This window comes from Microtus pennsylvanicus, chromosome X (assembly GCF_037038515.1).
Source record: "Microtus pennsylvanicus isolate mMicPen1 chromosome X, mMicPen1.hap1, whole genome shotgun sequence".
Classification (NCBI taxonomy): Eukaryota; Metazoa; Chordata; class Mammalia; order Rodentia; family Cricetidae; genus Microtus; species Microtus pennsylvanicus.
Genome location: NC_134601.1, coordinates 59,406,905 through 59,421,214, shown reverse-complemented (window position 1 = coordinate 59,421,214; position 14,310 = coordinate 59,406,905). Strand labels below are relative to the sequence as shown.

General features: G+C 43.2%; 1 protein-coding gene across 2 annotated transcripts in view; it reads right to left on the bottom strand.

Moving 5' to 3' along the window:
- Positions 1-1,384: 1,384 nt before the first annotated feature.
- The window catches only part of LOC142840792 (E3 ubiquitin-protein ligase RLIM-like), a 216,899-nt gene continuing 203,973 nt past the window's right edge, over positions 1,385-14,310 (bottom strand). Inside the window, exons 4-5 of one of the 2 annotated variants that reach the window (XR_012908967.1) lie at positions 3,719-3,859; positions 1,385-3,158 (exon numbers count right to left, since the gene is read on the bottom strand). The gene's annotated coding sequence lies outside the window, so the exon portion shown is untranslated. Of the gene's footprint in view, positions 3,159-3,718; positions 3,872-14,310 lie in introns of both variants that reach the window. The other variant, XR_012908966.1, reaches the window with a different exon arrangement.

Sequence of the window (14,310 nt, the reverse complement as noted above, 5' to 3'; positions counted from 1 at the left end):
CACACAAATAAATAAATCTTTTAAAAAATATTTACATTTAAAATTTTTCTTACATCTATTTGTTTATTTTGTTTATTTATTTACAGGGAGTGGGTGTTAGAAGTCAGTTCTTTCCTTCCACTATATGAGATACAGGGATTGAACTCAGGCAGTGCAGTTTGGGGAGAAGTGATTTTACCCACTGAGCAGTCTCACTACCCCAGCATCCAAGATTTAAATAAAAATTATCCTAAAACAAAATTGACCTGTCACTTTTCTTGGAACCATAAGTAAAAGGAAGTGAATACATACAGATTGCTTAGTATAATCCAGTTTGTGTGTGTTTGTGGGGGTGGGTATTGGCATGTCTACCGGTGCATATGGAGACCCGAGGCTGATGAGGGTTTTCACCTATCACCCTCCACCTTTTTTTGAGACAGGGTATCTCACTGAACCTTGGAGCTCCTTCGCTATGTAGGCTGGCTAGCCACTGAGCTCCAGGAACCTACCTTCCACCACACATACCCCCACTCAACTCTGCGGTTGCAGATGCAGCACTAGCCAGCTTTTATGTGGGTAAAGGGATCTGAACTCAGGTTCTCATCCTTGTGTACCATAATGGTAAGCCAACTCCTTAGCCTGAAAGTTCAGATATTTTGCTGAACACTTTATAAAGTTGTCTTCACTTGATTCTCGCATGCTCTTTGTGCTTTTATTTTTCAATGGTCTTTGCTTCTGGAATGATTTTTTATTAATTAATTTTTATTCATTTATTTTTTATCCTGTCTGCAATTTCCCCTCTCCTTCTGTTCCCTCACCCTCCCCATCTACTCCTCCTCTGTCTCTATTCAGAAAGGGGCAGACCTTCCATGAGTGTCATCAAAACATGGCATGCCAAATTGAGGTAGGACTAAGATCCTCCCTTTGTACTAAGGCTGGGCAAGGCAAACCAGCATGGGAAGAAGTCCACAAAAGCCAGCCAAAATGTTAGTTAGGGACAGGTCCTGATCCCACTGCTAGAAGTTCCACAAATAGACCAAGCTACACAACTGTCACACACATGCCGAGGGCTTAGGTCAGTCCCATGCAGGCTCCCTAGCTGTGGGTCCAGAGTCTGTGGGCTCTTATGAGCCTGGGATAGCTGTTTCTGTGGGTTACCTTGTGATCACCCTGCCTCCCCCTCATTCATACAATCCTTCCTCCCTCACTTCAACAGGATCCCCGGAGTTTGTCTCAGTTCTTGGCTGTGAACCTCTGCATTTGTTTCCATCAGCTACTGAATGAAGGTTCTCTGATGACAATTAGGAGAATGCCTCTTAAAATTATGGATTTTTAAAGATTTGAATAACAAAACACAGAAATGGAACAAACACTTTAAAATGGAGTGGATTAGTCAAGTATATAAAAGTGATTTTAATGACAGCATTCCTGTAGGAATAGGATTTGTCCAATTTTAGACCCTAGTAATTTGAATACAGGACAATCTAACAGGTTACATTTGAAGATCAATCTAAATTTCTATTTATTTGTACAATTTATTTCATTAATATTTTCAATAGTTGTCTACAAATAATGGACCAAAATATCAAGAAACATATTGTTTCTTAAAACTACTTTGAAAACCAGCACTCAGGAGGCGGAGGCAGGCCTCTATGAGTTTGAGGTCAGCCTGGTCAACATAGCCAGTTCCAGGATAGTCAGAGGTATAGGGAGACTTTGTCTCAAACAAACAAAAAAACACAAAGACTGCCTGAAAAAAAAACGATTATGTTCTATTCTGGAAGACCAGTAACTTACATCAAGATTCTAGAATTTGATTTGAGTAATACTTTTTTGTCTATAGTCTTCATATTGGAATGAAATAAATTCCATTAAATTGGTGTTATTTATACATAGGAAGCAAAGAAATCTGCAAGTCTATACATGACATTAAAGTTCAGATGTGCCATTTGGAAGAAGCTGGAGTACCTCTTTCTCAAAGCAGATGTGCTTCACACGACCTAATCACACTGATCCTCTCCTTTCCTGTTTGTTTGTTGTTCTTGTTTCTAAAGTTCTTCAGAATCTTCCTATTTCCCTTCAGTCCAGTGGTTGACTTGGTGACTTGTTGATCCCTAGAGCAGCCAAGTGCAGCAACGGAGTCCTTTCTAGAACAGCCAGACCAAAGCCCAAAACAGTGAATAAGGACTCCCCATGGGGCGTTATAGAACAGGTAGGCGATCATGGGATCCAAGGCCACTTGTAGTACTTCCCATTTTGCCATAAGGAGGTGCAGGCAAGTCGGGGGACAGCCCAGTAGGATTGGCGAAGGAGGCTTAATTAGCTCCTCTGTGCTGCCAGAAGCCAAGCAGTCTCCACAACTATTTGCCACTCTCTCAAGTGTCCAGGTCATATCTTTTGGTGAGTCCTACCCAGTGATGTGGGCGGCCAGTTTAGTTTCTGCTTAAGGGAGTGGCGGTGGTCAAGGGAAGCTTTGCCATAACCTATGCACAGCACAAGGATGAAATTGACCGGTTGCATAGCTGCAGATAATTTGCCCTTGACAGAGCAGGTTTAGCCACTGACACCCTAACACAAGGATATCCATGGTGTAAAGTAGGGGGTGAGAAAACGCCTCTGTGGAAGTGGGGGAGGGGAAAGCAGAGAGGACTATGAGGGTGGCAGAGAGGGAGGGAGACAGCTAATGCTTCTCTTGTCAGTACTCCTTCCCTATTTGGCCTCATCCCACTTTTTCTACCCTACTAGGACTGGCCTTCCCTAGACCTTGACTGACTTGGAAGTCAGTCCTTAGCTGCCTCCTCTCCTGAACTTCTAGAAGCACAGGAGTATGTCTGAGCCACGAGTGTGTGTGTGTGTGTGTGCGCGCGCGCCCGTGCGCGCACTTGTATATTCTCCCCATCTAGGCCTCCTCTGGCAAGCCTTCTCTTCCCACCCACAATGCTTCACGAATACACCGAACACACTGAGTAGTGGGAATGTTTGCCCTTAGCACAGTAGCTAACTAATCCAAGTTTCCAGGCCTGGCATCCCCTTTTACCACTAGTGGTCCCTTTGCCCGGCATGGGCCCTTGGATGAGGAAGCTGTCCCACAGAAAAGAGGTGAGTCTTTTCTTCTCTGGGAGACATGCTCCCCCTTCTTCTCCCAATGAAGGTGGTTTCAGCTTCAAATGCCTTTAAACCTGGGGAGAAAAGCCCAAGATTACCCGTTAGTCTCCAGTTTGCTTCTGCCACCTGCTGTAAGGAAGTGGGTTGCTGCAGAGGAGCAAGCACCAGGGAACCTTCACAGTCTCAGAGGCCCTACTTGATGACTGGAGAACAGAGTCCTCAGGAAGGGATAAGCTTTCAGGGCTCTCTGTAAGCCAGGCAAGTAGAACTCCCCTTGAAGAGCAGGGAGCTGCAGGTAAGTAAGGCGCTCTCTCTCTCTCTCTCTCTCTCTCTCTCTCTCTCTCTCTCTCTCTCTCTCTGTCTGTCTGTCTCTCTCCTCTCTCTCCTAGAGCCTCGCGAAAGTGGGCCAGGAGACACTGCTGCAGAGGCATGCTGCCCATGCTAGATATGACTTCATCTGCTGTCCTCAACTCTTGCAAGCTCAGACACAGGGAGGCTGAGCCATAAGGGGCTCGGAACAGTGCTTAACTCACAGAAAGGAGGAATGGGTGTCCTTGGTAAGACTGGACGTGTGCCCAGTGTTTCAGTTTTCACAAGACAAAGTAGATTTTAAATTTTCAAACCCAGTACTCACTCAATCTGCCAGGTCTGCAATACTTTCCAACATGTCTGGAGGCTGCAGAATACCAGCGGGAAGGGAAATGGAGCAAAAGCAGTCTTCTTCATTTTACAGAGTAGGAGCAACTACCATTCTGACACCAGTTCCGTATTTGGCCTGAGGAAGAAGCTTAAGACAGAGCAGAAAGGAACAGACACCAATACTCTTCAATTTAGAAATGTGAGTAAGAACTTTCCAGAGACAAGCAGTCAAGTGTGGGGTCTGTGGATGCAGTTTAGACTTAAAAGGCCTATGCAGAAGAGCCATTGCTGAGAAAGAAAGCTTATCTAGAGTAGTAAGGAGTGAGGGAAAAGGCAAGGCTTGCAGACAAGGGCGTGGCACAAAAGAGCCACTTGAACTCTGGGCTGGAATATAACGAAAATGATTTATTTTTCCTTCCTTCCTTCCTTCCTTCCTTCCTTCCTTCCTTCCTTTATCTATCTATCTATCTATCTATCTATCTATCTATCTATCTATCTATCTATCTATCTATCTATCTATCTATTTATTTTTTTATTTTTTCGGGACAGGGTTTTCTCTGTGCAACAGCCCTGACTGTCTTGGAACTCGCTCTGTATACCAGGCTGGTCTCAAACTCACAGAGATCCACCTGCCTCTGCCTCCTGAGTGCTGGGATTAAAGGAAAAAGGCATGTACCACCACTACCTAGCTCCTTTTTTTTGGTTTTGATTTTTTTTAAGAGTGTTTCTCTGTGTTGCCCTGGAACTTGCTCTGTAGACCAGAAGGCTAACCTCAAATTCACAGAGATCCACCAGCCTCTGCCTCCCAAATACTGGTATTAAAGGCTTGTGCCAGCCTGGCTAAAAGTGATTTTTTACAACCCAGAGATGTTCAGTGTGTAGTGTGTGTGTGTGTGTGTGTGTGTGTGTGTGTGTGTGTGTGTGTGTTGTGTGTGTGTGTGTAGGAGGCAATTGTAGTTAGGGTTTTCTGTGATAATGCCAATATTTAAACCATGACCCAGTGTCAGTCACTATCATAGCCACCCCCTGTTCATTAGTGTCACATACTTGCCTGAGTATGTAGGTTTCCAATATAAATTAATTAGCATAATCCCAGCTCAATAACTCTTAATAGTTGCATTCTATGCTATTGTTTAGCTGTGATGCAATTGAAGCCAATGAGAGTTGGTTTTAGGATAGCTTTTTGTATTTTTCTTCTGGGGGAATATGCTGGCTATTTTTAAGTCAAGTCACACAAGCTAGATAGAGCCATTGGAGAGAGGGGGCATCAACTGATAAAAATGCCTCCGTAATCTCAGACTGTGCACAAGCTTGTAGAGCAGTTTTTAAATCAGTGAATGATGGGGAAGGCCCATTCCATTGAGAGTGGGGTTGCTGGTCCTGGGTTCTATAAGAAAGTTGGCTGAGTAGGCCAGGTAGAATAAGCCAGTAAGCAGGACCCCACCATGACATCTGCATCAGCTTCTGCCTCCAGGTTCCTGCCTTGTTTCAGTTTCTGCCCTGGCTTCTTTCAGTGATGAACAGCAATGCGAAAGTGTCAGTCAGATAAACCCTTTCCTCCCCAACTTGCTTTGGTCATGGTGTTCCATCGCTGCAATAGCCCTAACTTACACAAGGAGTTTTAGAAACAACTAACTCTTCTGCATGTATTCAGAGAAACAAGGGGCCCTGGGACTGTAGGCAACCATCTTCCAGCCACAAGGAAAGACAAGATAAAATTAACTAGACATCTAACAAGGACAGGAAGAAAATCTCCTTTGATGTCCCTAATGAACTCCAAATTTTAAAAAAAACTTTCTGAATACAGTTCTACATTTACTGATTGTTATTAGAATTTGAGATTTCTGTTTCTTATAATACAGTGTTTCTAACTAGTACAGGGCCAATGGCCATTTTTTTGTAACAAAGACCCAAACATGAAATGAGTATATGGACTGGATAAATTTTAAGGATTCCACAATCAGGGGTATAATTCTACGGTTCAGTGGTGAGGTTACAGGGAAGACCTCATGGAGGAGGAGATATATAATCTGATCTGATAGATTAACATTTGTTTTCCAGAGGAATGAGTACCAATTTGCCACCCTTGCCAGACAACTAATTCAGAAGAAGAAACAGCTATTTACTCAAATCCTCAGTCATGGCAGCTCCTGTGGGGGACAAGCTGGTGAAATGTTTTCATATTTATTATGACCCATAATGGTCTCCTTTATACTTTCTTCTCCCTGTTCTACATTGGATTCCTTGAAGGTTATGGCTGTCAGGCATCGATTCTGCCTCATTCAATGAACAAATGGGAAACTCAAAAGTGAGGGCTAGAATGAAAACTATCAGTTTTTTGACATACACCCTTTTGGATTTTTTTTGTTTTATGCTCTAATGCAGTGTTTGCATGTGTCATTTCTCTGGGAAGATAAGAAATTATTCCCACGAATATAATTTCTATAGTAACTGCCTACTTGGTGTTAGAAGAAACCATATAATGTTTAAAAATGGTTTAATAACCATCAGATTCTTCAGTTTATGGAATACCAATCACAGCTGAATTCTGACTATTTTCCTCTATTGGGCAGCAAGAGTATACCACTTACATGGTTTTCTGTTAGAACTATTTATGTTTATAATTATTCACATTGCTAGACACAAGGAGTTCTCTAAGCTCTGTTAACATTCATATTTATTTTTGAGATGAAATTCACTAAACACACAAAGAACTGTTTTACAGTGTTCAATTCAATGGCAAGCAATATTTTCATCTACCACCTCTCTAGAGTTTTAAATCCTTTCATTATCATAGGAACAATTCCTGCTCTCTAAGTAATCACTCCTCATTCACCCTCCGCCCACACCCTGGCAACCACTAATCTGCTTGTCTCTATGGATACGACTGTTCTGGATATATGATATTTTAAACATCAGACAGCATGTCACTATTGTATCTCGCTTTTTCATTTTAGTCCTATGATTTCAAAGCTTACCTGTGTTGTATCTTTTATCCCTTAAGTTGTGTTAATCTTCTCTATTAAAGGCTGTGTTCTATGTAGGGAAAGTCCAGCCAATCACCTTGCTTGAAGGGCGGGATCTCCTGAGGTTATTATTTACTTATAAATATTGTGGGTGTGCTCCCCGCCTTCCCTTTTTATTTCCTGCTCATCGCTGGAACCCTGGTTTTGTAAGCTCTCCCCTTCTTCCCCTTAATAAAGCTGATATTAAAGCTAGCCTGATTAATTCTATTTGCCGGTCGTTTACACCCCTTCATTTTGGCGCCAATCGTGAGGCTTTTCGGATACCTGCCCTGCCTCAGAGCCTCCCGGTGGACCGCTGGGAGCCAGTGGCCCCCCTCACCAGAGGCCTCTCCCTCCACGCAGATTGTACCCTCTCAGCACAGCTCCTTGCCTAGATCTTTCCTGGCGCTTCGAGAAAGTCAGCAACCGGAACTCAGGAAGGGCAACTTGGCCCTGCCCGCCATACTACTCAACTGCGCCCCTGCCCCCGTCCAGGGCTGCTAGCCCGCCGCAGTTTTCTTTTTTTCTTTTTATTTATTAAAGATTTCTGCCTCCTCCCCGCCACCGCCTCCCATTTCCCTCCCCCTCCCCCCATCAAGTCTCCCTCCCTCATCAGCCCAAAGAGCAATCAGGGTTCCCTGCCCTGTGGGGAGTCCAAGGACCGCCCACCTCCATCCAGGTCTAGTAAGGTGAGCATCCAAACTGCCTAGGCTCCCACAAAGCCAGTACTTGCAGTAGGATCAAAAACCCATTGCCATTGTTCTTGAGTTCTCAGTAGTCCTCATTGTCCACTATGTTCAGCGAGTCTGGTTTTATCCCATGATTTTTCAGACCCAGGCCAGCTGGCCTTGGTGAGTTCCTGATAGAACGTCTGTTGGTTTTGGTCCATTTAAGAGACAAGCCATGCCCACTCCCTCCCCCATCCCTGATCTTCAGCTTCCTGCCTGAGCTTGCTCTCTTTTCCATCTTCCTCTCTTTTCCATCTTCCTCTCGGAGAGACAGCTTTGCTTCTGCCTCTCTCCCCACTTCTCTGCTTCCCCCCTTCTCTGTCTCTGTCTCTGTCTCTGTCTCTTTCTCCTCTTCTCTCTCTCTCTCTCTCTCTCTCTCTCTCTCTCTCCCTCCCTCCCTCTCTCTCTGTCCCCCCCTTCACCTTTCACCCTCCATAACCTCCTGAATAAACATTCAACCTCACCCTGCATGTCGTGTCTATCCATGTTTCTGTCTTCTGCCTGCCCGCCGTGTGTCTCCCTGCCTGGGACCAGCCATTGCTCAGGGACCAGCAGCCTTCTCTGCCTGGGGCCCACTGCCTGCTGCCACATGGCCCGCCACCACTGCTCTGAGACCAGCAGCCATCTCTGTCTGGGACTGGCTGCTCCCAGGGCCCGCTGTCTGCTGCCACATGGCCCGCCACCACCGCTCAGCCCACCTCTCTGGGACCGGCAGCCATTTCTGCCTGGGACTGGCTGCTCCCAGAGCCCGCTGCCTGCCACCACGTGGCCCGCTACCACCATTTGGGACCTACAGCATTTCTGCTGCCTATTGCCGTGGGGATCTTGCAGCATTTTTTTAAAAAAGAATATTAACATCGCCATTGTCTCAGTGTGTGGGTGCACCCCTTGTGGTCCTGAGTTCCTTGCTCGTGCTCTCTCTCCATCTGCTCCTGATTTGGACCTTGAGATTTCAGTCCGGGCTCCAATGTGAGTCTCTGTCTCTGACGCCTTTCATTGCCTGAACCCCGCTTGCTTCCTTGCCACGGCTCTCTGCCCGTGTCTAGATCCCAGCTGCATGTCCAGGTGCTGGCACCCACAGAGTGCCCAGTGTGACCCGCTGGTCCGCGCACAGCAAATGGAGCTCAGGCCTTACACAGCTCTTACACAGGCTGCTGGCCTTGAAGCCACTGCAGCCTTGGTAAACACCGAGGTTTACTGCCCGTGCCTGTGATCACAGAAGTAAGGCAAATGGACCGCAGGGCGCGCACCCCCGTGCCCCCATGATCACTCTATCTCCTCAAGCTGCGCGTGCACTGTGAGCTTATATTTTTCAGAATTCTGTTCGGGCTCTGACTTCCTAGCCATGTGAATTCGGGTGCACCCCGCCACCTACTGGCAGGCAACGGTCATTACAGGTAAAAATTTGGTTTAATCAGTCAATCAGTAAATAAATAAGGATAAATAAAAATAAATACAGGGTTGATTGAAAATGTCTGAAAACGTCACCATTCAAGGTTTCCACAGCTTTTTAAAAACACCATGTGGGAGATTTTACAAGAGGTGTCTGATAACCCTTATCTATGGATATTTCTGGGGTTGGTCGTTTTCCTTGTTTTTGGTACACCATGGTTTGATAATAGAAGAATGATAAAGTTCTTCAAGGGAAAATCCAGGATTCTTAGGGCAGAGGCTGAATGCTTAAAAATTCAGACTGACAAAAACCTCCTCAAGAAAGAGGTTGAAGTTCTCAAGGAAGAGAATAGACCTTTGTCTAACATGACTCTGTCAACTGAGCAAAATTTAGAAAAGGTACAGTCTGATATTAAGGAAAGAATCACTACTGTGGAGGAGGGAACAGCTGATCTGGACCGTAAACTTCAGTCCCTATCTGTACGATCTGAAACATTAACTGAGAAAATGAAAACTGCTGAATGTGACATTCAGGTTTTGTCTAAAGGATATGACAGATTGGCTGACAGATTATCAATACAAGAAGGCACAATTCATGCCATGAAAATTTTATCCAAAGATGAGATATTATCTCTAATGGACAAACATCATACCTTAGAATCTTCAATGAAGGCTTTGGAGCATAATTCTGAACAGGAGATTCAGGCCTTGCAGAAGGCAATGGTAAACAGATTTGAAAAGATTGAGGAAATTCTAAATTCTGATGAACAGGAGCAGACGGAGTAAAGGCAAATTTTAACTCCATCAGTGAGTAAAACTCTCTGGGATAATTCCCACAAAGCTCTACCTGCCTTTCCAGTAATAACAACAGAGAAAGTGACTGGTTCCAGAAACCCTAGGGTCGTCAAGGAACATACATGGGAACCCGTCCGTATGAATGATCTGAAAGAAATTAAACAGGCTGTTATGAGTTTTGGGCTACACTTCTCCTTCATTAAAGAGATGCTAAAAACATGGTCTTGAAGCAACAAGGTCACTCCACACGATTGGGTTCAATTGGTTTCAGCCATCCTAGAGAGTAGACCACAATTGAATTGGAAATGCTTATTCAGGCAAGAGGTTAGACTTTTAATATTTATTTATTTATTATGTATACAATATTCTGTCTGTGTGTATGTCTGCAGCCCAGAAGAGGGCAGAGGCTAGACTTTTAGAACAGCAGGAAAGAGCCAAGGGAATTGAGATTTCCCTAGATCAAATTCTAGATGAAGGGTTCTTTTCTGACCCTTTGGAACAAGCCAATTATGATGAACACACCCTATCCATATGTACTACAGCAGCCTTAAAGACTTGGGACAGGGTTCAAGACCCAGGACAGAGAATGGAATCATATATCAGAGGTAAACAGGGGAGAACCCTTTAGTGACTTTTTACAAATGCTAACTAAAGCTGTACAAATAGGGATATCTGACCCAGAACCAAGGCGTATAATAATTGAGTCTTTGGCTTATGAAAATGCAAATGTGGAGTGCAAAAGGATCTTGCGGCCTTTAAGGATCAGATCAGTGCCCTTGAATGAATGGGTCTTGCATACACTGAATGTTGATACATTTGACTATGGCACTGAAACATGGGTAGAAGAAGCAATTTCCAATGGTAAAAGAAGGCATCAAAATACCAAATGTTTTAACTGTGGCAAAATGGGTCATATGAAAAGGAATTGTAGACAACAGATTTCCAGAAATACCAATAATGTATCTTCTACAAATAACAGAAATAGAAGGACTCAGCCTTCGGGTTTATGTAGGAGATGTGGGAAAGGCAGGCATTGGACGAATGAGTGCAGGTCAACAAGAGAGAGTCAAAGCAACCTGTTACAGATGGGAAACATGAGGATGGCCTCACAGGACTCCATGGTGAATGTGATTCAGTCATTTCTGGTTACTGCAGAGAATGTGCCTCGTCAGGAAAATTAGGAAGCCCCATGCCTACAGTTACAAGCAATAATGGCCTGAAGGATGAGTTGTGTGTATTTTGGCAAACTTCTATAAGTGATCAAAGACCAAAACCAAGAGTGTGTGTAAATGGCATTTTTATTACTGGCCTGCTGGACACAGGTGTGGATGTAAGTATCATTACTCCAGAATCTTGGCATCAGTATTGGCCTCTTCAGGATGTAAATGTTCAGTTCCTGGGAATTGGAACCCTATCTTGAGTAAGGCAAAACACGAGATGGGTTGAATGCATAGGGCTAGAAGGACAAATAGGAAAACTAAGGCCATATGTAGCCAATATTGCAGTGAATTTATGGGGCCGTGACCTATTACAGCAATGGAATACCCAAATTAACATGCTTCTAGAGCCTATATTTTTGAGAACAATATTAAAAGATATTACAGATGTAGGAAACCATCCATTAGGGCTGTACAATAACACGAAGCAATTGATGTCCCTTCAGAGATACCAATAGCCCTGCTTCTAAAATGGTTGACTGAGAAACCAATAGGGGCAAAGCAATGGCCTTTAGCTGAGGAAAAGTTACAGGCTTTAGAACAGCTGGTACAAGAGCAATTAGATGCTCGACATATAGAAGAATCTTCCAGCCCTTGGAATTCTCCTGTATTTGTGGTTAAGAAAAAATCTGGTAAATGTAGAATGGTGACAGATCTAAGGGCCATCAACAAGGTTATTCAACCTATGGGCCCTCTGCAATCTGGAATTCCTTTGCCCTCTTTATTACCAAAAGGATGGCCTCTCATAGCTATTGATTTAAAGGATTGTTTCTTCACTATACCTTTACAAGAGAAAGATAGAGAAAATATTGCCTTCACAGTACCTAATTATAATAATTCTCAGCCTTCGAGGAGATACCAGTGGGCCTTTCTCCCACAGGGCATGTTAAACAGCCCCTCCCTGTGCCAATATTTTGTAAATCAACCATTGCAAATAATATGCAAGACATTTCCCAAGTCTATAATCTATCACTATGTGGATGATTATTTTGTTATCTGATTCAAATATGGATACCTTGGAAAGATTGTTTGAAGAAATGAAGATAGTTTTACCTAAATGGGGATTGCAGATTGCTCCTGAAAAGATTCAGAGAGGAGATTCTGTTGATTATTTAGGGTATAAAATAGGTTTGCAAAGAATTAAGACATAAAAGGCACAAATTAGGAGAGATTGGCTACAGACTCCTAATGACTTTCAAAGACTGTTAGGAGACATTTCCAGCCTACAACCAGCTGTTGCGATAACACCTCTTCCTTCTTCTACCTTTATTCTTCTTAGGTTTGGTCTTTTCATGGTGTCCTAGATTTCCTGGATGTTTTGTGTTAAGTATTTGTTGGATTTGTTATTTTCTTTAATCAATGAGTTTATTTCCTCTATAGTATCTTATGTGTCTATGATTCTTTCTTCTTTCTCTTCTATTCTGTTGGTTATGCTTGTCTCCGTAGTTCCTGTTTGTTTACCCCAATTCCATATCTAGCCTTCTCTTGGTTTGTGATTTTTCATTGCCTCCATTTGATTTTTCAAGTCTTGAACTGTTTGATTGCTTTATCTTGGTTTTCTTGGGTATCTTTGAGAAATTTATTCATTTCTTCTACCTTTTTGTTTATCTTCTCCATTTCTTTACAGCAGTTTTCATATGCTGCTTAAGATTTTCTATTATTTTTATAATGTCATGTTTAAAGTCAATTTCTTCTACTTCTTCTTGAATAGGGTGTTCAAGTCTTCTTTTTGTGTGATCCCTGGAATCTGGTTTTGGCATGTTGCCTTTTTGGTTGTTGGAGGAATTCTTGCATTGATGCCTGCCTATCTCTTCCTTCAAATATAGCCCGGAGAGTCTTGGCATCTTGGTCTAATCTATGCTGTGACTGACTCTGAGTTGATATCCTCAGTGCAGGAGCAAGGACTGTTTCTGTGCCAAGGACAGGTCTGGGTAGTTGTCCTCAGCACAGGGACAGGACTCCTTCTGGTTGGATAGCCTCAGTGCAAAAGTAGCCACTGTTCCTGGGCCAAGAACCTCACAGACAATAAGGCAGGCTTGGGGGAGGCAGGGTCATGTGGAAGGAAGAAGTCCCTGCCGCAGGAGCTGAAGGGGTCCAGTACTCCTTTCCTGGACATTCCGTCCCAACCCGGGATGGCACCAACTCACCAGTCTAAAAGGTTGTCAGGGACGGGCTCTTAGAGGTCCAAGGACCCCACAGACGAAAGGGTGAACTTGAGGGGAGGGGAGGGTCGTGTGGAACCAAGAAGCCCTCAAGCAATTCCTTTATTAACCAATAATATTCATTCCGTCCCAACCCGGGATGGCACCAACTCACCAGTCTGAAAGGTTGCACAGGGACGGGCTCTTAGAGGTCCAAGGACCCCACAGACGAAAGGGTGAACTTGAGGGGAGGGGAGGGTCATGTGGAACCAAGAAGGCCTCAAGCAATTCCTTTATTAACCAATAATATTCACCGCATACATAGGAGAATTCCACATCAAGTTAAGAAAAACAAAAACAACGTTTCTCTATTACTTCATACTTTAAAAGGTAACATACTGGATTCCAGATCAACCAACAAAAATATAGTTATAAATTGCAGAACTGTATTCATAGTTCCTATATATTGAGATGATATTGAACTTTATTTTAGAGATATACTAAATAAAAATACACCTACAAAACTGACATTTATATAATTACATTTACATGACAAAAGATTATGAAAGTCAAGAAGATATCACTAAAAACCACATGAACTTTTCTAGCATATTATTTATTTTTTTGAACTCACATATATGTGATTTTATCAATAACATTTTTAAGAACATATACAACTCATATGTTAAAAATATTGATTCAAATTCAGAAGGTACATAGCAAAATAAAACCAAATCAGTTTGGATGAGGTATGAGAAAACATGCTTTAATCCCAGGACCTGCTAGTCAGAGGCAGAGACATGCCTGTGAGTCGAAGGCTAGGCTTTTCTATCTAGTGCCAACCGTGGGTATATATTAAGACCTTGTCTCAAAAAAATTAAATAGGAAGAGAAAGATTTGATTAACTCCTAAATTCATGCTTCAATATTTTCATTAATTAGTTTAATTTTTAAGAAAAGATATATTTTCTCTTTGTACATACCAATGCTAGTTCCTGCTCCCTAACCTCCTTCCACCCCCTTCAACTCTCCCACCATTCACTCCTCAGAGAGGGTGAGGCTTCCCATTGAAAGGCAACAATGTCTGGCCCATTGTTTGAGATAGGACAAAGGCTCATCATACTATATCTAAATTGAGCAAAGTATCCCTGCAAAGAGAATGGGTCCAAAGAGCCAGTACACAAGCAGTAGAGATAAATCCTGGTCTCACTGACAGTGATCCCACAGTCTGCCGCACTCATACAACTGTCACCCACATTCAGAGGGCCTAATTCGGTCCTACGCTGGTTCCTCTACTGTTAGGCCTGAAG